This window comes from Cataglyphis hispanica, chromosome 12 (genome assembly GCF_021464435.1).
Source record: "Cataglyphis hispanica isolate Lineage 1 chromosome 12, ULB_Chis1_1.0, whole genome shotgun sequence".
Taxonomy (NCBI): Eukaryota; Metazoa; Arthropoda; class Insecta; order Hymenoptera; family Formicidae; genus Cataglyphis; species Cataglyphis hispanica.
The window spans coordinates 3,559,007-3,586,122 of NC_065965.1; the positions used below are offsets into that span (position 1 = coordinate 3,559,007).

Genomic DNA, 27,116 nt, shown 5'->3' on the forward strand with positions numbered 1-27,116 from the left:
TAGTTATTTAACTCGGTCGAATTGATTGCTCGGCACAAGCCATTTGGCTGGATGTCTCGCGGTGGCAGGTGAGGCTCGGTCGAACGCACGACGTAACGCGATTAGCGCCGCGGCAGTAATTACGGCCAGAACATCGCCTTGTAATCAAATTGGGTCGCGCATGATCCGTGGATTGTCTCTTGCAATCGCCGCGATATTTTCTCTGTTAAGATCATCGTCGAGCCTCGCGATTCCGTCGCGTAAACCGCACATCGGTGAACGCGAAACGTCAAGGGATGCTTCCAATCGCACGCAGATAACTAGAGAAAATTTTCAAGATCGATAATCTAAAAAATATGTAATAACCATAGGATTCTGAATTTCAACTTATGCAAACTCGTCGATATCACAATGTTGTAATTCATTGTGTTTTTATCGCCTGGGAAACGGCCAATCGATTCACTCGCGACTCTCGAACGACCGATAAGCGGCGAGCACAGGTACTTTAATCACAAAGTAAATCGCACGAAATCTCGATAATTGAAAACTTTCCCAACTTAAATCCGGCAGTCGCGTTTCAGCCTCCGTCGAGGATTACATCGGGAGAGTTTAGTTAGATAACCTCGTTAAAACCGATTTCAAATTGTACTGAAAGCAATGAGCCGGCTGTGTCATTAAAAAGAGGAAATTGCCGGCTTTATATCATGGAAAAAAAAAAACAAATATAGAAATTACTCGTCGCAATCGAACGTGTTTTCGTTCATGCGCATCAACCGGGATTCAATCGCAGTAACTTTTCCAATTAACTGAACGAGATCGGTCAAAGAAAAAAAGATCTATCGAAATCATTTGAAAGGCGCGTCGCGCGACAAACAGGAATTAAATGTATTTCTTTTTTCCTTTATTCGTCAATATTTCTTTTTTTTTTTTATATTTTATCAATCATGTATTCTGTAAAATATTCTCTCATCATAAATTAAAAATTTTTTATAAATTTTTTTCGAATGTCAAATTGATTATCCAAATACAACTTTAAAAAGACAAAGCAGCTTTTCTATTTTTCCGGTTTATGGCATAAAAATTTATGCCGCGAATTTATTCCACTGGAACAGTAAATTTCGTCGCTCGTCGGAAAAAGCTCATCGATTTATTCACTTTAGGAATCCTGTACCATTTCACAGAATTTTCAATTAATTGCATTACCATCCCACGAACGAGCGACGTAGTCTTTATTCGCGACAATAGAACGTCGACGAAGGATTTGGGCGAAGGTCGGTTCCAGTTCGTAAAACCGGGCGCATAAAGTTTCCGCCGCGCATTCGTTGTTTTGCGAAAGAAAATCGGGCGAGTTTCTTGTCGCGCGAGAAGAACAACGACGAGGACGAGGAATTTAGACAAATATTTCGGCAGAAACAGCCTCTCTTCCCTCTCGCAGTTCTTCGGCATTATGTTATCCCGCCCTTCGCGTTTGCAAGATTTTCAATTCAACGGAACTTTCATAGCTGTGCAGGTACATCTCCTTGCAAATATTTTTCGGCAAGTAGAATTTACTTTGTTAAGCAAAAAGGGATTCAATAAATTACGTATGTGAAACAAAGTTCACTAAACTTTGAAATTTCGTTTTTGTAATATTGCATAGAGACATAGAGGTGAGAAAGCAAATTATAATTAACGGTTGCTTCTTGTTCGCAATATTTTCGAGGAAACATCTCCGAAGAATCACGTTTTTTAAATGAATGTTCCGTCTAGGAACATTAGATCCGAACAATATCTCTCTCGCTATGAATATACATAACTAGTTCGGGTCCAAAGCGAACAATGTTTCGCTTCATATGCAACGAGTGACAAGAGCACTCGTGTTTGATTTACGGTACATTGGACAAGAAGATATTGCAGTAGTATCGCATGAAGATATTGAAAACTTTCCACGAGACGATTTACGATCACGTCGAGCAAGAAAGGATGAAGCCATCATATCAAAACATTGTGGATCTCGCAACTCCATTTCCCTTCTCTTCCTTTCCTTCTTTTTCACGCGCAGGAAATTCTAACCGGTCACGTTTAGATTATCCATCTCATCGCCATTTTAAATCTCCACGCATCACTGTGTGTCATTAATCCTCCGTCAATATTAATCATAATTACAGCGATGGCAAAATAATCTATAGGATACATCACTCGAAGCAATCATCGAGAAATGGATTCTTGTCTGACCTTTTTGTTATATACATTTTCTTATCAAATAACAGTTATGATAGTTTGATGTTTTATCAGTTATATAATATCTTTTATTGAGATCTTCTACTGAGCTTAAAGAATTTTAACTGTTTAAGAGAACTGCTCGTTGTGCAGATGCTCTCGGATGCGTCACAGACAAAGCAGTGGAAATTGTTTTGACCACGCCGATGCATTGAATTTTTGACCGAACAAAAACATAGAGTCCCCCCAGACACAACGTATATATATTATATACGAAGTGGGGTCCATATTCCACTTGCTCTCTCTTGCGCATCCAGTGTTACACGGCCGCTTACATAACGCACGCGCTTGTGTACGTGTGTGTGTGTGTGGTGTGTGTATATATATATATGGTGATATGTGCGTCGCCGGGGGAGAGCCAATATGGATGACGTGTATGTAGCCGCGCCGAGGCATATATACATAGTATGTCTACCTTTATCGAACTCTCACGACGTGCGGAACAAAAACGCTCGACCTATGCAACGGCCAAAACAAAGCCGTTGGCATTTTTTTTACAGAATTACCGATACATAACGTTTTTTTTTTTTAGATACCAGTCATCACAACGAGATTGCCCAATAATTGTCGAAAGCCACTACAAACTTTCGGTGAAATTACAAAAAAAAAATTACGCGATACTATGCGAAAATATCTGCACAATAAAAAATTGATAGAAATTATTGCACGGTTCAGCGATTGTGCACTTAACAGAAATAAAAATTTGTCAGCATTTTCTTCGCAAGATTCAGACTGTTGGATGTATTAATTAAGGGTGCCTCCATCAGCAATCACTGTGTATCGTAAGCGAACTAATATTTGAACGCAGCAGAATTTGGTGCTAATTGCTTGCCGTATCTTCCGCGTTGCTACGCCAACAAGGGAGAGAGCTAACAATGATTATGTTACGTTATTAAACACGATTTCAAAAAGTATTACGTAACGCTGTTAGAAACAGCTGCTACGTATACATATATATATAGTTGAATCGGCTCGAAAAGAATCCATCACGAGGATACAGAGATATCGCGCTCTCTCGCTCGAAAAAGTAATTTAACCGCGTATATGTGTCCGATATAGCCGCAGACGGTATCCTGACAGCCGTCTGACAGCGCATTGTCTGACGCGTTTGCGACTGTCGGCCGCCGATAGGATTCATGGAAAACTGGTCCATAGAAATCCGCGGTGACGGTGTCAGACTCTCTGGGTTTCATGAGAGAGAAAGGCAGACATACAAACACATCGGGGAAGGGGCGTATTGTTTGCGACAGACAGATTCATTTAAACTCTTGTCGCTCGTCGGATATATATACCTGATTCTCCATTAAACGACGCTCAAATATGGATTTTTGCACCTGTGCATGTTTCCGGTCATGTCGAAATTCGTAACGCGCAGCATTTTTGGAAATTCGCCAGTAGAACGTCTCGTAATACACGATATATTGTAGTTAAAGGATGAATTGATTAAGTTAATTTTGATAAAATATAATTGCGGATTATGATAATACATTATAAGAGCCTATTGATGCCTTTATATTTAATAATAATTTAATTAATACGAAATCTATAGAAAGAGAGATCGCATTAAATTAATTCTGGTATTATTTATTTACTTTATTCTCGTATCGATTCAATTTTACCGTCGGCACGCATTAATAGGCTCATGAAAATTTATCATTCAAAGTGAGATTTGCAACAATGGTTGCGTTAAAATGATAAACATCACGTTTGATAACGAGCCAATGGGGAGTGAGTGAAATTTTAATAAAACGTTTCGGTCAACACGCAGTAGTTGAACGCGGTTATTTCGATTATTCGGTTAATGATGTTTGCAGACAATTAAATCCTATGTTTGTGTGGACGCAGCCCGTATTCATTAGTCTGATAATGGCGACAATTGTAGATTGCGATGCATTGCGACTACAAAATGTATTTTAATAAAATGTATAGATTATTAAACAAATTGTCTCCGAGCATAATTTCCCTTTCGCATCTTTATATATTTATATATGCATAATAATTATATAATAATAAACACTTTTTGCGAAACCAGGAATTCCATATAAATGATATGTGACTTTGATAGAGTACGTGATGTACCCACCTACATAGATATATTTTGCGCACTTATCCATGGCGACATGGTCTCTTCTACTGTCATATCACGGAGCGTTGCCGTGTCATACATAAGATGCATGTGTTACACATAACGAAACAGCGATGTCAATATATCAAGACCGATGAACATGTAAAAGCAGTGCAAACAGAATAAAAAGTAAATTAACTGGCAAATGTGATCTCGTTTTCTATATATAATTTATGATTTATAAAACATATATATTTTTCAATTAATTTATTGCTACCAAATATATAACATATTTTAGATTGTAAATAGATAAAAAGACATTTTCTAAAAAAAGATTATATAATTAATATTAGCTTTTGCATGGCGTGATTCCGGCAGATTGATAATTTTGTAAATTTTACATCACGATAGAAATAATCGAATTTATGCATTGTGCGGATGATTTAACGACTTAACGAGATTGACGGAAATGGGGATCGATAATTCCGTCGGCGGAAATAACTAACTAATGCGGCGGAGAGTGACGTTCATCTAACCGTCCAACTGTCAGTTATCTAACGTATCCATGGAATCCGAAGTATTCGGAAATAGACTCGTCTCCAACATCTCCTACCTGCCGCAGCGCCGTCTAAAAATACGGCGACGTATATTTGCCGTCAACGAAAGATCGATGACCGCAAATGCATTCTCCGCAAATGACAAGAGTATAAAAAGTGTACAATATTATATTACAAGAAACAAAAATGAAAGAAGACGAAGGTTACTTTCAATTAAAATTACTCGCCGGATTAAACGCTTTACTATTTTATATTAATCAAGAAAGATTAACAATTTTATTTTTCATTTATTAAACAAGAGCAAAACACATCACGCAACGATAATTGATTTTGCCTCACGTGCCTCCTACAAAGTTTTCTCGGTCATGTGATTAATCAATAACGATATAAGCTCGAGTTGCGCGAGTTATACGATTAATGTTTTCCGTAGTGCAAAATGATATTTGGAAAACTCGTTAATTCCGAAAGTGGACGGATGTGCGTGCGACAAGTTATCTCGTATAATTCACCTTCCATTTAGAGAAAGTCTGCTTTATTAGAAACAGCCACGATGCCGTCTTCCTCTCCCCCTCCCTCCCCTCTCCCCGGACAACCTACAAAACTCGCACAAAATCTTCTTCCTTTGCCCCATAAAGCGAGAAAAACCTATTCAGGGCAATGAAAAAGGAAAAAAAGGAAAAATGAGACTGCGGGAAATCGACGAAGAGAAAATTTTTGAAAATAACTCTCGAGCCAATTTCAGCCAGTCAATGGTGTTCGCTGCTCGATACATATATACGAGCCTAATGGCTCGCGTGCCCTTTAATGGGCAAAGAAAATTTTCACGCACGAAAAGCAGCGATCGAAGCCACCGCACCGGCTGCTCAGAACGCACGTCGGCACGCACGTATTTACGGAAAGATATTGCATAAATTATCATGGAGATGTTGCGGTTATACATTCATCGTTACGTGAATCATATGAATATTGATCGTATAATATCAATACGAGGAATTTACGGCAGTCTTCATCAATGGCAGTCTTCCACATTATTTTATTTCAAGCTTTAATAGATATGTCGTGTAAATTTCGTCGTCTATCATACACAAAAACTTTCTACACAATAAGAAATCTTATATTCTTGTCCTTATTCCAACGAGAAGCATACACGACGGTTCGTCGCGTCATTTAAAATCAATAAATTAAAAAACAAAATTAGATTTAATAATTAATGAGGTTTTAAATTTTATCATTAGATATCGCAGATGTCCCATCACGCAAATACTCAAATGTCAGTATCGCAACTAGTTTCGCGGTACTTTCCCGCGATGAAATTGCTTGTCACACTACTTATTTATCAGTGTTATCCAATGAATAAATTATACCGCTATCGCAAGATGATTTTACGATCAAATAATTTATGCTCACATAAAGTAATATATGATATATTAAATGTATAAATATACAAACAAGCTCTTTATAGAACATTACTTTTTGTCCGCGAGAATAAAAATTAACACTCAAAGAAGTAAACCGCTCACAACGACAAAACGATCACAATATCATTTTTTTTCCTTCCCTGTCCTCTTTGACACTGACGCTTTGAGTATACTTTTCTTTATTAAAGACGACTTTATTCGACCAAATAGAGCTGCTCCAATAGCGAAAGTTATGGAGACAATAGAAGTAAACGATAATTGCAAGAAACGATAATCCGGCGAACAAACTTTTCTTATATTTCCATCCGGCAAGAAACGACGGTCACGTTAAAAGCTCGACAATAAAACTGCCACGTTCTATTTTCTTCCGGTAGATGATATCGCGCGAGCTCGGCGACTACCGGCGATACTTCTTTCGCTTCCACACGGTCGTGCGTTTCCACTTCGTTGAAGGAAAACGCCAGACTTACCCCAACGCAAAAGAGATCCCTATAACGCCCCGCGCCGAGCATTATCAAAGTTCTTCCCCATAGATACCGTAAATCTTGGCGGCTGGAAGGAAAGGGCGTTCCCCCATAGACGGAGACGGCGCGACGGGACAAAGGAAGCGCCGCGTTAAAGCCACTTTATCTGAACTCGTCGGGGTTTTGCCTGTAATCGACCTGCCTATTTTCAGACATCGCGGCGCATTGCGTCTGTTTGAAAATTCAATTTACAAAACGATATAGCGCAATTTTCTACGTAATTCATTCGGCGCGCCAGTCGTCTGACCAACGCCGGTTATTTCTACTTTACTTATTACTTCATCTCATTATCCTCCGTTCGCATCACAAATCTTTATGGAAAGAAAATTAATAGTTATTATAGTTATTATACAGTTAATAATAATATTGCGAATAAATGTTTTTAATATATTTAATTCTATATTATTTTACTCTAAATTAATTTATAACTCTATTGTTAATTAACGAAATATATATTTATAGAATAATTGTTTTCGCGTACATTTACGGATTATTATTTTACAGAAACTCGAATCAAAGTAGATCGTACGCGCACGCGATATAATTAAAAAATTGAGCACATCTAACGACACGCAAGATATTTTCTAAGGCTCCGTCAATTTTTATAAATAGCCAACGTTTTCTGATCAAAATTCGTTTAATGAAATCGTCTCTATTTCGGCACGAGCGGAGATATCTCCGCCGGGAGGAATCGCGCCCGAAGGGAGGAACGATCGCATGCGAACGATGCCTTTCTCTCAACAAGTTACGGAAATCGGTACCGGTGTAGTTATGGAGAAGATATCTCGCCGCAAGAATACCCCTTATCTCGTTGTATGTTATCCCCACAGTATTTTATAGAATACAAAACAATTCCAGCTGTTACGTGTGAAATTCATTAAACCTGACACAAAAACGACTGATTGTAAGTTCGCGGCGCCCGTTGCTTCGCGAAAAATCGAAAGAGAAAACTTTTGTAATTAGTCCGAACAGTAAAGATTCTGTCATAGATAAAACGTACGTCAAATATATACTTTTTTGCCGATGATTTTATCGCATAAGCACAAAATAGTTACAATTCCTGCAAAAATTTAAATTGTCATATAATTACCAAATTAATAATTAAAACTTTAAAACATTATTAATTCTTGTTTTTCTAACAATTTTAGAAAGAATTATATGTTAAGAAGATTAATTCTAGGCTTGTGTGGTCACACATTAAGAAATGTAATAGCAAACTTTGCGAAATATTGCGCATCTTTGCGTAGTAGAAAAAGTTTGCGAAGTCTTATTAGTCATCGGGAAAGAGATTGTACTATTACATGTCTGCTGTGATTTTCCCACCATTGCATGATCGGCCAAGGGTGAGCCAGTATAATGAAAAAATTCCATCTACGATTGACCGCAACTCGCAATGTCACGTTCAAAAAAATGCAATAAAATATCAACCGTGAAGATGATTTATGATTGTGCAAACGTATTTGCATAATAAAAAGTGTATGCAAATTAAAAAAGTGTAAATTCTCCATCCATCAGGCACAAGAAAAAAAAATGTATTAGATAAACCAAAATACATTATGTTTTTAATCAAATATCAGTAGAATTATTATAAATATCATATCAAATATAAATATATATATATTAGATTGATGAGAAAATAATTTCATTTTTCACATGTTTTAATGTCAAAAAACGTAAAAATTATTTCACCAACTTTATATATATATATTTCTCAAACAGAATTTATGAATTCCCTTTTATTATCAATACCAAATAAATTGCGGCAAAAAATGTAATTGTCTAATTAATTAATCGTCAACAATTTTCTTAATATCTGACATTTCGAGAATCGATATTTTCCGTCACACCCTTTTCAAGTCAATTAAATTAAATCGTGCGGATCCCCAATTACCTCGCGTCCTCCTCGTTCTTCACGCGCTATCACGCGCACCTTCGATCGGGGCCGGCAGGTGCTTCTCACACGGGGGTTGCGGTGACGATATCGATGTAGGTATCGCGTGCAGGGTGGTCGCGCGTCGACTGAAAGCTTCTCTCTTTCGGGGCACCGAATCCGCAAGAAACGACAACGGCGACGCCGCGACGCAACCCCTTAGCGGCCAGCCAACCATCCGACCAGCCGCCCCCAGCCGCTACCGTCACCACCCCCGAATGCATCCCCACCGCGTCGGTGATTATCGAGGGTGGGGATGCGTGTATCGCCACGCGGCCGACAAACTGGTGGGGGTGTCTGCTGGTGGAATTACTTTGTCCGGCAAAAAACATCCCGTCTCTCTTCCCCTCTTCCCCCCCCCTCCCCCCTTCTATCGTTCTATCTACGTCTCCTCGTTCCAAAGGGTGGAAAACCGCGGGGCGGAGATATAGAGGCCGATGTACCGTAGGTATGAAGGTCGTGACGACGGAGGAGATAAATCAGAATTCGCGGCTGGACGAGTTGGTACGGATTTTTCGACATGGGTGGCAACAACATGACATTGATTCGTTAGAATGAAGCATGACATAGGAAATGTTTGATATTTAAAAAGGTAACCTAGTATAATATAATCTTCTTAATCTATTCTGCGATTTTTCATAATAAAATAATCCATGTCAAAATTGATTTAATTTTCGCAGATATAAATATAAAGGAAATATAAAGTAAATATAAAGAAAAAAAATTATATATTGCTTTTTTGGAGCTTTTTATGCAATTTTAATCAATGATTTAATTAAAAAGATCGTAACTTTTAAAAGATATTACGAAGGATACTTCGCTGGTAGAGGACCATACATTTTTTAAATCTTTAATGCCGTTTTTCCCAATTTTAACAATTTTCGAGACAAAGACGCTAATTTTACATTATCTTATAATGAAAATGAATTTATTGAGGACTTTCAGCATAATCTCCAAGGCCAAGAGGCAACTTTCACGACAACGATTGAATTTTACGAGGGGTTACTAACGGAGCAAAACAAGAAGATCGAAACAATGGAGAGGGAATAAATTAAAATTCGCTACACGTACCACAAATTCCGAAAATAGCAGGCAATAATCGATTGCTTTCAAAGTATAAAATCCATTGTTACTAAATCATAATCAAATAAGTGAAAAAAATGTTTTATAAATGCAACAAAAATTTTAAAAAAATTGATTAATTAATAAAATTATACACACATTATTCTGAAAAAAATATTATAACAATATCCAGTATATTGCAAATATGTATAAAAAAAATAAGTTGCTCAATATCAAGGCAACGTTTGAAAAACAGTTATTACTTAATCAAATTTTATAAACCCGACAGCGTTTCGTTATACCTTATAATATTAGTTATAAAATTACTTGTTAAAAAAGGTTCGGGAATAAACTCGGAAACAAAAAGTTTCTCTTCGTCTAGAAAAGTTAGTAATGATACCGTAGAGACAGAAGAAAGAAACAAAAGGCGAAAAATTAAAGCCAAAGAGCGAACGTGACTGCAAGAAAATTAAATTTTGGATAAATAATATAAAAACTAGCGTGTCAGTGAATTAAATTAATAATATTCTCAGACTATCAATTTAACATTAAAAAAATCATAAAAGCGACAAAAGATTACTTACACAAAAAATTACGATCCATAATTAAAATTTTATAGTTCGTTGCAATTAATTCCAAATTTATTTCTAAAATTGAATATTTATATCATACATTCTAGCAATGTTTTCTTGGAAAATTCTAAATATTCCGGGAGATAAAAACACGCAAAATTGATATTTTTTTATTGGATCATAACTTTCAGATAACTTCGTTAAAATACAATAACTATTAAATTTGTTCGCGGGAGTCGTGAAGTCAAGCGCCACAGCGTCGAAAAGGTGTCGTTTTTATGCATCGTCGAGAAGGGACGGGAAGAAGATAAATTAGAAACCGTATCGAGATAGGCGGTGCAAAGTAAGGAGAACGAAATCCATATCAGTCGTCAGGACTTGACAATTTCCTCAGGGCGCGCATCGAAACGACACACCGCAAAGATTCTTGAGTGACTGCACGGCGCGGTGGAAAATGCAAAGGATTGATGATATGGGGCATCCAACCCGTTGACGTAAAATAAATTTGAGAGATAAAGCTCGGCTGAAATTTGTTCGATCCGCATCGCTCACATTTCGATAATGTCTAAGTAAAAAAAAATATCCGAATAATAAAATATAAAAATTCTAAAGTTATGTTTATTATATATACATATATGCACATTTTCCGATTATAAATATGGAATAAAAATGTGTGTGTGTGTGTGTATATATGTGGTCTAAATAAAATAAATTTCAAAATATCTATGAAGATAAAGAGAGAGAGAGAGAGAGAGAGGGGGAAGAGAAAGAGAAAAGAAAGTTATGTATCATTGATTTGTATAAAGTGAAGTTCGCAGACTACAATCTCACAATCAGACGACACGCTCGGCATCTTAGGTACTTTTTCCCACGAGATGGTTTCTTGCGAATAAAAGATAACGAACGTTTACGAAAAAAGGCATTCTGCCATTGAGATTGTAGCGACGCTAAAATGAAGGTAGAGCTTTCAGCCTTTTATTCAACGCAAGCAAGAACAGAGCAAGGAAAAAACATAGAATATGAAGTTCCGAGGTGTAACAGCGATCGGAGACCAGCTTCGTTCCGTGAATCAAGCACGAAAAACTGGTTCTAGAGTGCGACGGAGGATCTTATGGTGCATCTAAGGCAGTCGAGGAAGTTCAATGGGCGGATCGACAAACATGGGAGATCGATCGCATTAAAAAGACACAAGCAAGACGACCTTTCCCCGCTTGTATACCATCTAATTTCACGCATGTTTTTGCACCCGTGCATAAACACTAGCTAAAATGGTACATCGAGATAAGTTGTTCGTCGAATTTACCTGATGTAAATTCGTTAAAAATTCGCGACGAGTACATATATCCGTTATATCCGTGAATCGCGAGAATGAGAATAGGCTGTAAAAAAAATTTTCTAAACTTTTCCAATATTTTTCCATCTTTTAGATATATTAGATTTCTCTTGCTATATCTTTTATATTCATAAAAAGGCTTGACAAACTTGCAAGTTTAAAAACTATCTCGCGATGATTAACTTTTTACATTTTACGTATAAAAATGTTCAAACTAAGTTTTACATTCGCGAATTATATAGAAACTTTCCCGGGCGCGAGTAAAAAAATTTTGGTATCGTCATTGGATGGAAATTTTATGCGTAAATCTCTAGCGTGTGCTGCGCGTAATACAAAAATTTAAATATGATAATTTTTCTTGAATGTATGCGTGTATCATAGGCTAGCACTATGATATAGTTTAGATTGCAGAGAAGTAATGAATAAAAAATTCGTATTCGTGTATTTCCCATAAAATTGGCATTATCTTCAGAATTCACAAAAAATAAATTTCTAATATATAAAAAAAACTTTCCTCGTATAATTAAAGTATATAAATTATATGTATATTATTATCTATACACATTTCTACATAACATAAGTATTTAATTTACATAAACCAATCTAAACTAGTACAAGATGCGATTAGAGTACATTATTAAATATATGGCGAGCGAGATAATCGATTATCGATAGTAGTGTTATCTCTCTTTCATGTTGATTGCTCGGCTTGATTACCCATTGAAATAGCAAGAGCATTAACAGGATCGGATAATACGAAGACTAAAGCTTTTGCTTGGATCACAATCGAGAAACGGGCAGTGGATATCTGATCGTCCGGATATCGGCCTCTCCCTCGCGCTTGAGACGAGGGATTGACGTTAAGTATGTTAAATTAATTAACGTTAATTAACGCTCCCCGTGGAACTATAGGTACGACGAACGAGAGCGGAATACAGCGCGGGGATTACCAAGTCCCTCGACGTGCGAGAGTCCATTAAAAACTCTACCGAAGCTATTTATTCCGTCGTCCGAACACACGAGGTCACGCATAATTGCCTTTTCATTATTAGAGAAAAATCAATTTTGTCTCTCCCAGCTAGCTATATCACATACGCGTCAGAGAACGTAATCGTCTTGAGCGCCGAAAGTTGCGACTTTACTGTAATGGAAACACAGCCGAGCCTCAATATAGAATGGCCGATCCATCAAAGATTACAGCGGCACTCGCGCGTAAAACTTTGATGAATCGGCGTATTACGATGTATAATTCTAAGAGGATTTGATCGATTCTCGTTAACTCGATCACGCCGATTAATATTCATAGAGAGAATCATTCCAACGAATATTTTCTATTATACGCTTAATATTATTCGACAAGTATTCATTGATTATATTTTCTTAATATTTAATTTATTATTCTTGTATTATATTTTATTGCTTATGTATTTTAATTGACGATTAAATGCTTTTAAAAATTGTTACATCATTTTGAGTAAATTTCCAATATTTCGTTTTTCGTATAAGTAGATATCTAAGATCTATAGACGCTTTTAAGTGCTTTTATCTACTTCTCGAAAAAGTCTGGTTAGAATGAAGACGGGTTAAAGTTCCCATTTTCCTTTTCCGCGATGGGGGGGAGGGGAAAAAAGCAATGATCCGAAACATCTTAAATTGACCTTCGAAATTCGACCTCCTCGGATAGCACTATCTCTAGATTCCCTGTGGAAAAATCCCGTTGTCAATTTTCCTAGAATATCTATGAAGCCATCGCCAGGACTAAATGTGTACAGTTTCCTCATTTACCCTCGCCATTGTGAATCAGAGGAGACGTATAAAACAACCAGCGGAAAGTTCGATGAAATAGCAGAAGTTCGTAAGACCTGTTTGCGGATTGTTATAATTCTGATATGTAAAGGACAATGCTATAATACACATATAAATCGATTTTATATGCTATATATAATTAGCAGATAATTTCTTTAATAATTTTCTCCTGTGTATAAATCGATACTGATAATAATCGATTGATAATAAATTTTAATACATTTATTTCTTTCTTTTTTTATAGCCTACTTTCCCTAGAATATGTATATCAAGATGTTACGTCACGATCAACGTCTATATATTATATATCTATCTCGAAAGCCCACGTGCCACATCTTTTCGATCCTTTTTAACGGTAACCCGCGTTGTCGGGGAAGTCCCGATTCTAAATTATTGCGTTCGCGTGTCCGTTCCTTGGCATACTAGGATTATCGGGATTCCGTGCTCGGCCTTCCGAAAGATGAATAATCGCTGCAGTTACGATTCCCGTGGGACGAATAGCAATTCGTGCCGCGGACATTGCGCCATCGCTGCTATGTACATAACGCGCACCCGTTAGACTGGCCGTCGCAATAAACGAGATCTCGACGTAGATGAGGGATTTGCATGGCGAATGAGGATAACGTAGGCAATTTAGTTATCCTACGCTTCGTCTTTCGTCACAGCAATTAGAAAAATTCAAGGAAAAATATATTAATTATTTAAAAAAGAAAAAAGGAGACATAGAATGCGGCGAAAAATTGAACGATCATTAGCGACTGCTTATCTTGGCTTATATATTTATTTATTTAGTGGCAAATAATATCGCGAACAAAATAATTAAAGCTGGGAACTTTACACGAAAGGACGACATAAATTTTTCGCAGTCCGCGCTCCATAAAGCCTTAAAACATATTTTATATTTTTTTTTTTTTCGTTCGCAAAATGAATTGGGGTATATCTTGATTAATGCCACACATAGCATAATGTTATATACGATACATTGTTTGTTATTTTCTTTTAACTTCCGAGTTTAGTTTACGAACTAACACGGAGAAATGCCGCGATAGACAAACAAAAAAAATCGGATGCTTGCATCTTTTTTCGACGGGGAAAAATTCTCTCCAGGCAGCGTTTTCTCCTCACACGCGGCTACCTCACCCTTATTACGCCTTATAAAAGCCAGCACTATAAATCCTACATCCTTTGTTTCGCAGAAATAGTCGGTTGCTGCGCGGTAAGCAAAGAAGGAGAAGCCCTTCGCACAAGGCGCTCGCCTTTATTTATAAATCTTACAACGACGAGGAACCGTTACCTGTAAGTATCAAAGAGATACGTTTCTTTTCGCGATCGCCCGCTCGAATGAACCTCAACGGAAAATCAGGAAAATTCCTTGATACTCGTGGCACGTTTACCTCGTAACTATCGCGAGTCGCGCTGAGCGCTAGAGAAATACGAACGTCTCGCATTTACACATCGACGCGGGCATGAATTATCGCCCGGTGGTGACACGTCGCGTGACCAATAACAGTGGCGCGCGGTCACCTCTTATTGCGCTCGTTTCGAATTTATCGGGAGAGCGAACAATACCCACTTGACTCTCGTGTTTAAAGAAACGAGTCACGCTTGTGCTACCGATTATCGCGATCGCGTTTAATAACATTCCCTTAATGATTGCCTCAATCATTCCTTGTGAAATAATATCACCTGCGAATAGAAATGTGTTCGGTATCAATTTACGTATTTTTCTTCTCTATGTGACACATGGTGTCAAATATTATCAAACTTAATTGGATTCTTTGTTCATAGATTTAGATATGCGCGCGTAAATGAGAATTCATTATTCAAAACTTTCTTGCTGTTCGAGAATTTCTATAAAAACATCATTAAAATAAAATATAATACAAAATATACAATACAATTTACATGATTTCATTTAGTGGAACGGCTGAGCTCGTTACGCTTTCCGAGGCTAATTCTCGGCTCCAGTAGCGTAATCCCGTGGAATCAAGTTTCGTTTCTCTCATTGGTCGATGTTGCGGTTACTAGTTGTCGGTCAAACTTCTCGGAATTACGCAGTCTGAGAGCCGACCTGTAGAAATCATCGCGATTACCGTGATCCACGAGATCTTTACGAAAATCCAATTGCGACCGTTACCGATATATAGTCGGTTCTATTTATTCTTTTACATATATTTCTTTTACACGTACTTTTTAATCGCCGATCGATTCTCCTTTGTGTGTGAATGTCACCGCGCGAATATAAACAAACGATTTTGCAAGCAGTGACCTTATCGCACCGCTAACATATTCACTTCAAGCGCATATTAATGAGCTATGCTACAATACGATTTTTGCGCGGAGATAAAAAGTATCGAAATAGCGCGATAACTCATTACAAAGAAACATTTGGTAATCTCAATTTAAGATAGAATCGCGAATCTCAATTTTACCGAATTCATGGCAAAAGTTTTCTTTAGGACACACTCTCGTATTTAATCTTATGGACGACAAGGAAAAAACGCATCGGACTCTATATTAAAAATTTAAAATCTTTTCCAAGTGTCACTTAGAAATGTGCGTAAAACAAAGTAAGCGGCTTTTAAGCTTAGTGCGTTCGAGAAACTAATTTTCTCTTATAGTTTCTAATATCAAATGCTTCTACGAGCATGCGTGCAAAATAAAGAATACCATTGGGGCACGGAATTTATGAAAATAGAAGCTCGCCGCGGCAGACTGGAAAGAAAATATTTTCGAATCTCTAGCTTACGTCGCGATGTTATACAAGAGAAAGTCGAAAAGAAAGACAATAGAAAAAATGCGTTGATATATGTTTCTTATAATTTACATTTTAAATATGTCTCTAACGTATTTCGGAAATAAAAACTTGAGTAAGAAAGCAGTAAAGACTGCTGCGTACTTTCTTGCATAATTTGATATGTTTCACAAAAGATACATAATACATACAATATATTATGTACACTCACCCTCGGCCATATCACACAGATTTGTTAAAGAAAACTCACCTGTAACAGACAAAAGAGAAAAATATTATATATAATATAATTAGAGAATATTTCATTAATTTAGACTTAATTTCGCGCGTATTTTACATTTACATTAATTAATTATGATTGAGTAACTTTTGCAATTCGCTGGCAAATCGACATTGGCACGAGAACGCTATGATATTTGACTCGTCGCGTACGCAGGAATTTCGAATTAAGGGCAAAGTCGACGGCAGGTAATATCACGTCATAAATCAGCATAATCCTGCTTAAAAATACCGTGGAAGTAATTAAATGCAGAGCGAATCAGTCCGCGCTTAAGTCGCGAGACAATTTCGCGGTAGTGCATTCACGTATCCATTCTGTCGTCGTGTTTTATAGGGCCCGCGAAAAAGCTCGCTCGGGTTGGGAAATGAGAGAATAACGATGGTAATAATAGTCACCGCCGTTCGCTTCTCTCTTTTTCGGTTTTTCCCGACGCACTACCAAACTTGTCCATGAATTTTAATCGGTCGGACGAACGCTATATACAACGTACAGCGTAAACATTGCTCCTGAATTTCCAGCGTGCATGAACAGCGATGGTTAAAATATTAATTGCCCGTGGGATGCGTCCGAAAATGCGAGGAAATAAAAACAAGCGCCATGTTGCTTGTTCGAGAATTAACGAGGGAAACAGTGGGCGAAAATGGTATGCTCCTGTTGTAGTAATTGAAACTTGGCTGTGATCAAATACTAACGATAAAGTGCTGACTAATGGTTAATTAAAATGGCTGGCGTCGAAAATTGATAAATTAGACAATGACAATCGTAAAAATTTGAAAATAAATATATAATTAAAGCTCGTAATCAAAGTAATTTAATTCTTATTTATGCAGAAAATAGATGTCTTTAGAAAAAAATTAATTCTTAACGGCACATTAAAGTCGACACGGTAGCTTTTATGACCTACGTCGAGCGTGTTTGTCGAACTTAGCACCAAACGCAAGTAAACGTGCACTAGAATACAGGTATATATAACAGAATACGCAGAGACGTAGATAAACACCAAGAGAGCATTATATTGCGCAGTGCATACTTGCACTTAAATAAATACGGTAATATAAGCTACTTTATAATATAAATAACATGACGCGTAACATCAAGCAATTAAAATCCCATTGTATTTTCGGAGAAACTCTACGCAACCGGATTAACCAAGCCAAATGTGAATTCGTGCAAGGATTCCTCTCAGTCTTTTTCCCATATTCTCTCGTTACATGCTCGTTATCAACGCGAGTGACAATCGCGACTTCTCAGATTCGTCCCGTTTCTCGCAGACGGGATCTTCACAGGTCTAACCGAGCGTATCACTGCAACAAGCGGATCTCTTTTTGTTCCGCGAATACAAAACTGCAACGTGATGTTGTTTATGATACGCGCAGCATTGCGCGACACGTGAAAGTCTCTCCGATATCGCGCCTTATCGTTGCCACTTGCGGAGTATGTGTCGTCTCCGCGTTATGATTCACGCTCGCGTTCCGCCAACCCAGTGCGCGATACGGATAATCGTCCCTTATGCCATCACCAGCTTAATATATTTTCATGCCAACCGATGTAAGCTGTAAAGCTTGTTTCACCAGACGACGCATATCTCCGGTGTTCTCCTTTGTGTTAACGACTTTGTAAATTACAAAATTATAAGTTTTACCGACATTAGCAACCATTTTTCTGTATATATAAGCGGCCTATAATCTGCAATTGAGGGGAGAGGAAAGGAGCTATATCATTCTTTTATAACGACTCAATGTTTGTACTCTATATATTTTGTATCTTTCATTATCTTTATATTACTATCACGCAATGTTTCAGACCGTAGTTAAACCAAGCAAAAAATCTTCGGCGATTTTTATATTTTATGTTTTAATATTTTATATTATATTTTATATTACATGTTTTAAAATTTGATATTTTATGTTTTAATATTTTATGTTTCATTATTTTGAGAGAAAAGCAAAATTTTAATATATTTATGATATAAGAATCATGTGTTATCTGTTATCACACGTTGTAAAGTTGCTTATCGCACTTAGGCTTCCAACGCGACAATTCTACGTGATAGATAGCAGATGCTGGCTAGAATTTTGCTACGATTTTTTACGATTGTACACCGCACAGGTATGTACAACGCAACGCGATTATGAAAAGGTTGAGCTAAAGTGCTGTGATATCTTTAAACGTGACGATCAAAATGCATGATCTTTCGTTAGCCCACGAGTGGTTTCGAGGATATACGAGGCATTACGAGGCCTTACGCTCGCGTCTCCAGCCACGTCGTTATAAAGTCGTTTCGAGTAAAAGCATCTACACATCACGCTAGGGATCGATAGACTCGAAGACTTTTATCACCGAGATAAATTGCGTTTGCATAAGGAGGAGAATTTACGCGGCGTTACGTAGTGCTGGTAAATGAGCGAATTGCGAGATATTTAAGGAAGCCAGAAATATACCTCCGATGAAAAAGATCTACCGAGAAGCTGCTAATTTAACATCCTGGTGCAAATTGATAAGAAAAAAAGAGCGACAAACAAAAATAATATTACACGTTATTGTACACAAGAATTGTAAATAATAAATTATAATTATAAATTTTAAATTATAATTTAAATTAAAATTTTATTATTATATTACTTTTATTTTTTAATTTAAATTATTTTTTTTTATTTAATTATAATTATATATTTTATTTAATTTTATATAATTTGATACAATAATAATTAAATAATTAAATTATATAATAATTTTTTATAATAATTTAATAATTTAATAATTTATATAATAATTTTGTATTTTAATTATTTTATTTTATTGTTTATTTAAATAATAAATTACACAATTGCACAATAATTATAAATAATAAATTACAATTTAATTTATTATTTTAAAATTATTTAACTTCTCTTCTTAAAAATTAATAATATAGGAGTTAAATAATAAATTATTTACTTCTCTACCTAACCCCTTCTCATTAAGCGCGACAATTAAGCAAACTGTTGACTTTCGCGAAATTTATTTGTCTTCGTTAACGAGCGCCATGTGCATAATAGTAAGACGGTAATGCTCAATCAAATTTATAATACGTGCTGCATTTGCGTCCCTGTCTGTCTTTGAGCTCTTCAGCAATACGAAATTCTGTCGAAACTGTTTGATTAAAGGTCTTCTTAATTAAAGACACTTATCTCCTAACGTTTTTTTATGTCACCGTTATCTTCAAAGACAATCCGTTTCTAAGGACAAAAGTAGCATTACGAGATATCGATTACCACGTTCTTAGAGAGATTGCTATCTTTTGATTAAATTTTTCAAACGTACAAAGATCGATATCAATCATAAAGGCATATGTTTATTTAACAAACTTATTAGTTAATTTACAGCAAAATGTAATATTATTATTAACGCCGCGAAACTTCATGACATCGAGATGGGAATAGGAAAGACTGAGACAGTTCGTCTGGGGTCCAATTTCGGCACAACTGAGTCAGCCTGTATAGAAGGGTAGAATATCCCTGTGTAGGGAAGCAAACTGTACCGTCTACTTCGGTTGTTACCCTGGCCATCGACCGTCTGGCCAACCGCCGCGTCCTGGGGCAAGGACCTTCGCTCGTCGTATGTTCCACCCGACCGTGTCTCCACGTGTCTCATAATAAAAATGTTACGTCGTAGGTGTGAGTTCGATATAACGTTTTATAATACAAGCTAGGGTGTAAAGCATTTTATATACTATAAAATAATTAGAAAAACTGAACGCATCGCGAATTAGTCACAATTAATCGTGTTTATAATTAAAAAAAAAAAAAAGAAATATGCATACATTTTGAACTAATAAATTATATTTGACGGAATTAATCTTGTTGAACAATCATATGGTACATTATGCATATTTTATTGCGAAAACAGACAATGACGAGAATGCGGCAACGCTGCTAATTAAAATTAGAGCAAAAGCGGAACGTTATCATATGCGTTCTAACGTTATCATATTTATTCCAACCACCTGTTCGTCTCTTTTCTATCTCCATTCTCTAAAGAATGAAATCATCATCCTTTTATCTCTTTTTTCCTTATTTTATCAGCTTGTTTATCGGAGATCGCAAGTTTTCATAATATATAAAAAGTATAATATATCTTACATTGATATAAAAAAATCGTGATTTATTTCAATTATTTTCCTGATTCAAGATTTCATGTAAAAATTAATGAAAATTAGGAAAAAAATTATGAAATTTGAATAATTCGTTAATTTGGCACACTTATGAAAAATCAAATTCGAAAATATATACCACATAATTAAGTACTAATTTATTGCTTTAATCTCGATCAATTTTTTAACAAAGATAATTTGAATAGAACAAAAATATTTTCGTATTTTTTATAGTATTCACTTTTCTATTATCATAATTCAATTTAAAAGATAAAATGTAACATATTCTAACTTGATATAAACGGTACATATTATTATTTGCTCTAGTTGTCACAAATATAAAATTAAATATATAGTAAGATAAGCATCTTTATAATCTCGCTATGTGATGTGATTATGAAAAATGGCGATTATTTTATCAGATTTAATTGAAAAGGTCAATGTACTATGAATACCATACGTAACTGATGTGTCGAATATGCGAGTTATTTCAAGATACTATTGGCATCAAAGAAGAGGACTTTTACAATGGAATTTATTCTCTAAGAAAATATTCCGAGAGAGAACGGGTACCGTTGCTTCCACGCCTCACGACCACTGTTTCGTATCCGACATGACAACGCTGTTTTACAGCTTCATCGGCGCAGCGCTAAAAAATACGGAAAGAAATCTATCGCATTCCCTCAAGCCATCTGTTATACAACAGACATTCCGCAGTTCACGCTACCATGGACAGATACGATTGCATTATATTAATATAAATATGTGAAATAATCGCTTTTAAATTCAATTTAAATACACAATGAAATATGTATTTTGCAAAAATTATATGTAATTAGGAAGTCGTTACGTATTGATACATTCATATGTTGCTTCGGGATTGGATGTGATTTGGTAATTTATTTTAATATGATCGACTACATAAAATCATTCAGGAAATACGTTAACGTTCTATAATTATTTCACATATTATTATTTAATGATATAAAATACTTTAGAAAGTTTTTGAAATTCGCACGAATTCGCCGGCTTCCTGAGGTTATTTAATTGTCCATCACATACATTATCAAAACGAGTAAACATTTCACGCGTGCCTCGTAAATTAACGCATTTCGCCATATTTGCTAAGAATTCGGTTTTCGATATTCAAATCGGCCCGCTTATCAAAATGCGACAACATTCCTACCGAAAAACATCTCAAAAGTGGAATGTGTTAGAAAGCAACACGCTCGAAAAGCGACGCAATATACTACTTGGAACATTTTTTATCGGTCGACCGAATTCTACATTTTTGTGGATACTTCGTCATTCCTCGAGTGTGTAATGCGGGCGTCAAAATATCCATCCGAAATATCAACGAAAGTAGATCATCGCGACACGTGCGTTTCTTTGTAGAACGTGAAACGGTGCTTTTTTGTCTTTAAATCCGTCACACGTACGATTCGCGCGCGTTTGTGCATTCATTTGCATCAGACAATATTGATAATCGCATGATTAAATTATTAATAACAAATAATTTAATCGTAAAATGACTAATTAAAGCTGCATAATTTTTTTTAAATATGATTGCGAGGATCTGTGTGTTACATCAATCGCAAAGGTTTAAAAATATAAAATGTAGAGGGAGGAAAAAAAGAATACAGAAGTATATTCCAAAGTTATTTTTTCGAGCAGATTGCTCGATGGGGCGCCACGAATGTGAAATAATGCAACAGAAGATTCCAAGCGAGATGCTAGGCAATCGATTTTCTTTTTATCTAGCGAGATTAATTATCTAGCGAGTGCCAGTACGAGACGAGATAAGACATCGAATTATTCAGTGGCTTTTAGTAAAGAACTGGTAATCTCCAATTCTCACCACGATCGCCTTTATCGGAAATGATACTAACAGAAAATAATAGTGAAACTTTTGAAGAGTACTCCGAATAGAATTGAGCTGCTAAACATTAAGTATATGCTCGAGAAATGAAAACAATTTTAGCTATACATATTGATTTTTATGTAAAAATAACTATTAATTACTAATTAAGATGTATAGTTAATTAGTGTTTAATAAATGCTCCGATTTATATTACGATATTAATACTTTACTCGTGCCCAAATTTTATATAAAACTTTTAATTAATATCTAACTTTCTTTAAAGTATATAATCCTTTAGTAAATAAATAAAATAAGATATTATTCAAACAATAGTATTATCGAGATATTAGCCATGTTATTGAACAGATGCTTTTGTATGCATTTAATTGCGTAACACGGGTACAATCCCCATTTGCGAGTACCGGTCTGCCGGTTCAATCTAGCAAATATCGACATCGGCTTTATCAGGGCGCTCCCAGTAAGCGGCACCGCCGCTACTTTAATAAGGCACAGTCGCATAGTTCGATTCCCGTGAAATCAAACATCCTGGAAGTGGAGGAAATCAATCGATCGTGCTCTCGTTGGCACTAAAAATTGAACGCGTAATTTGCCGAGTTTGAGCAGCAGAGTCGACCGGGCGGACCGCTTTTATCCTTTTCGCGAATACGGTAGCGATGGATGCAAAATCGCAAATCGGGGTCATGAGAAAGGTTCGTGAATATAAAGGAAATGAGGTATCCCGTGCAAAGAACGGGCGGGCTATCCGCGAAGATGCGGGAGGCAAAAAAAGGAAGGAAGAGATCGCGCGCGGGGTATCTGCTTCTAGTCGGGGAGATCCGGTCCTCTGGGATAATGGAATTCCTTTCTCCTCTCGAAGCTCAGCACTGACGAGGGTGGTCTACCTATCGAACATCTCGAAAATAAAACCCGGTACTACGGAACGAACGTTGGATTTCAATCAACGTCGATCCTGCCTCCTCGTGCTTTCCTCTCCTCGCGAGCGGATCCGCCGCCGCCGCCTCCTCTCGTAGCGCAAAGCGTGAATTAACGTCTAACTCCTCTCGTGCGAAATTCAATTATGCCACGAGTACCTGCACGAAGAATATATTTCTTTTTTTCTACGCTCCACCAATGATGATACGATATAATCTGAGCGTGCGCGAAAACAGCGAGCCCTACTATCATTTTTATTAAATAGGTGCAAATTTATTCTATATATTATTCCAAGAGCCTCCCTCCCAGAGAGAGAGTATGGAGGCTCATTCTTTTTTAAATATCTCGTGATCAGCGATACGCGAAAAAGCAGTTTTCATTGAATTCCGTATTTCTCAATTCACATTCCACATTCGTTTCGTCGTAAATATCGTGAATAATAATTAATTAATGTAACGGTAGTGTCAATAATAAAACTCATTTCTGAGATACCTTTGATTTTGCGAAAAGTTCAAGTGATTAAACTCAACTTTTATTTTATAATATGTACATACTTTAGTCAATATTATTATAATTGAGCAAATAATACTTTCCATCATAATAAATAGTTATTAATTATAAATGATAAATCACTTACATAGACGAGAGTAACATGTTATATTTTTTGCGAGTTATTACAAAAAAAAAAAATCTAAATGCATCGTATTACAACGTATATAAATACATCGCTTTTACGAGCTTAAACTTTTAAACTGTATTGTTTTTCAATCTTCGATGCATTCCATAAATAAAGTTCGAGTTCAGAACTTTCCGCAGTATTAACGAATACTTTCGTGCTGATAAAAGTTTGCGTGAAAACAGTTGCCAGGCTAAACGTGTTGTCATGATTTATAGGTATTGTTTATAATACTTTTCTGTGTAACGAGACTTGAATATATAACTATAAATGGATTACTCTATCGCTATATAAATACCTACCTCTTCACAGTCAAAGTTAAGTTACCTCGAATTTACGTTACAAAGATAAGTTAAATTTCAAATAAAATAATAATTACGATTAAATCTCTATCTCGAGAGAAAAATAAACGGAGCATGATGAAGTTTATGCTCGATTGCGAGATATTTTCAGAGTATCACACGATCCAGCAAATTCCATAAATATACCCACAATCACAGATCGGAATTTCGGAGCAACGTGATAAATTTCCCGGCTCGCCCTTGATCTCCAACGAATCAGAGTTTTATTTGTTTTACGAATCGAACTTTTTAGCCACGAGGAATTTCAAGACGAAGAACAGGGAAGTAATGGCAGCGTCGCGATAAGAAACCGCGATCGAGTAAGAGGTTCAAGTGCGCACTCAAGACAAGTGGAAGGATGGAAGCGCGATTCAACAGAAGTTTCAAAGAGCAGCGATGACGAAGTGAGAAGGCAAACTTAAGCGCGGAAAGTCGATGCTCCGAGGGAATTTTCAAAGGTCACTTTAGGGAAAAACGAGGGATCTCGTATAACATCTCTTTTTTTCACTTCGCCGTTATGCTTGAAATTTTTACGCTGAACTTTATACTTGTTAAAGTCATTAGTTAGAACCGTGACAAGTTAAGTTAATGCTTCGAAAATCGTAAGAGAGAAAGAGCAACGACGTATGATTATTTTTATATAATATAAAAAAGATTTTGCAAAATTGAAAATTATTAAAAAAATACGAACATCTTTTATCATCTTCCCATTGCTTACATTTTTCTTTTCATTTGATCAAGGCAGATATGCCAAGCAACTGTGTGCTTCATCGTTACGAGTCAGTTTCTTTTTCCGTCTTATGTTAGATAGAGTTTCATCTTGATTCGTATGAACGTGTATCGCCACGTCGGAATCGGAATTTCCTTTCACCATAGACGAAAACCTGTTACGCGGGCTTTTTGGTCGTCATGTCTTTACATCATTATGCAACCGCTAGCGACATCAATAGCGATAATTTCGGAAAGGTGTTAAAAAATGTAGACTACATAGTATGCATATATACTAGTTGGTACGAAAATCTATCGGGCGTGAAGCTCGCATTTGCCTATCGCCGATCGCGTAAACGGCCGAACGGGTAAACCAGCTACTTAAGTTACTTTCAAATGTGATAGTTCTGCGTTAAATTTTCAGTTTTCCGTCATGGATCACCGAGCAGCATCCTTACAATTACGATTTCCTTTTCATGTCGCACGGCTACAAAAATTTTTATATCAAAATTCTGCAAAGCAAAATAAAATCTCGTCTCATAATGTCAACACGATTGAGAAGTTACGTATTAATCCTATGCAGAAATTAGAAAGTTAATTTAATACCGTAATACATTCACAATAATAACCATCGAGAAGATTGTTATTATTGTGAAATATCTACGTGACATATATATATATATATATATATATATATATATATTTGTTTATCAATTATCTGGATGTTGCCTCGTGCGTGCTAAACTTGCAAAGAAATACTTGTAAAGAAAAGCAGCCTCCTCGAAAGTAATTGAGTGCATCGCTACAAAATCGCACATTCCAGAGTTTAGTTATATGTCACAAAAACACATCTCATCCACTTTTACGATAATTCGCCTCGTGTTAACGTGTTTCTGTCTTACGACGTGCCAGACGTCGTTGCAGGCATCTCTGCGCGCGACCTCTCTTATCCACGCCCCCCTCGCCGTAATCAATTCGACGTACTAACGAAGTTTCACAGCGCGATACATTGACTCCGAGATTAACGTCGCGTATTGCAACACCACGCCAGATATCAGCATCGCACCACGCTCCCTCACCCCTGCATTAAATACATCGAAGGCATCTGCTGTTAGAGGTACGACAGCATTATCATTTACGTACACATGCGGGCGCGGTTACAGACACCATATGCTCGCGACCATAGATAAACGTAAGCGCAAACGCGGTATTTATACGTATTCACGCGTGCACACACATATATGTACGACCTACTCGCAGTCGCGCTTCGCTTTACGAGGGTCCACGCGCGCATTCGTGACGTTTACGACCGAACAGAACCATCGCGCAATTCACCGTGATTTAATTCCTGCGCACCACCCTGTGTTCCAATACAAAAGTTCTTCCGGAAAATACAACGTCCCGAAATATTCCCGTTGCGCGATATTCTTTCTGTCCGGTCGGTGAGTTTTAGCGGCTGTTATCCCGACATGGCCACAGAGAGGAAAAATTGCTACAAATATCGCAGCAATTTCACAATATTATATCAAAGTAGATTGAATTTTGAAAGATTTTTATTTCGGCAAAATAATGATTATTCTTATTTTTTTAAGCCTTCATAATATTTTCTTATTATTTTCTTATCATTTTTTAAATTTTAATATAAGTATGTAAAAGATGTGAAAATAAAAATATACATCTTTTGGATGAAAATTACTGTTGTCTTTGATAATTAGATTTCAGTGAACTGGCAGAATAGGAAATACTCGAAGGGATTACTTAATCATAATTTAAGTATCTAGAAAGGACTCGCACACAAACTTGCAATTACCAGATGTGTATGCATAAGGTCTTCAGAGAGTAACTATACGCTATATACCTAACTATACATTATACACCCCTATTTCAAATATTTAAGAAAAAAACATTTATCAAACATATTAGCA

At 36.4% G+C, this 27,116-nt stretch overlaps 1 protein-coding gene across 4 annotated transcripts in view; it reads right to left on the reverse strand.

The window, feature by feature from the left end:
- Positions 1–27,116, reverse strand: part of LOC126853268 (serine/threonine-protein kinase 26) — an 85,181-nt gene that overhangs the window by 52,440 nt on the left and 5,625 nt on the right. Inside the window, exon 1 of one of the 4 annotated variants that reach the window (XM_050598866.1) lies at positions 14,800–14,888. The exons of 2 other annotated variants lie outside the window; for them this stretch is intronic. The gene's annotated coding sequence lies outside the window, so the exon portion shown is untranslated. Of the gene's footprint in view, positions 1–8,693; positions 8,824–14,799; positions 14,889–27,116 lie in introns of those variants that run through there. One more of the 4 variants, XM_050598863.1, reaches the window with a different exon arrangement.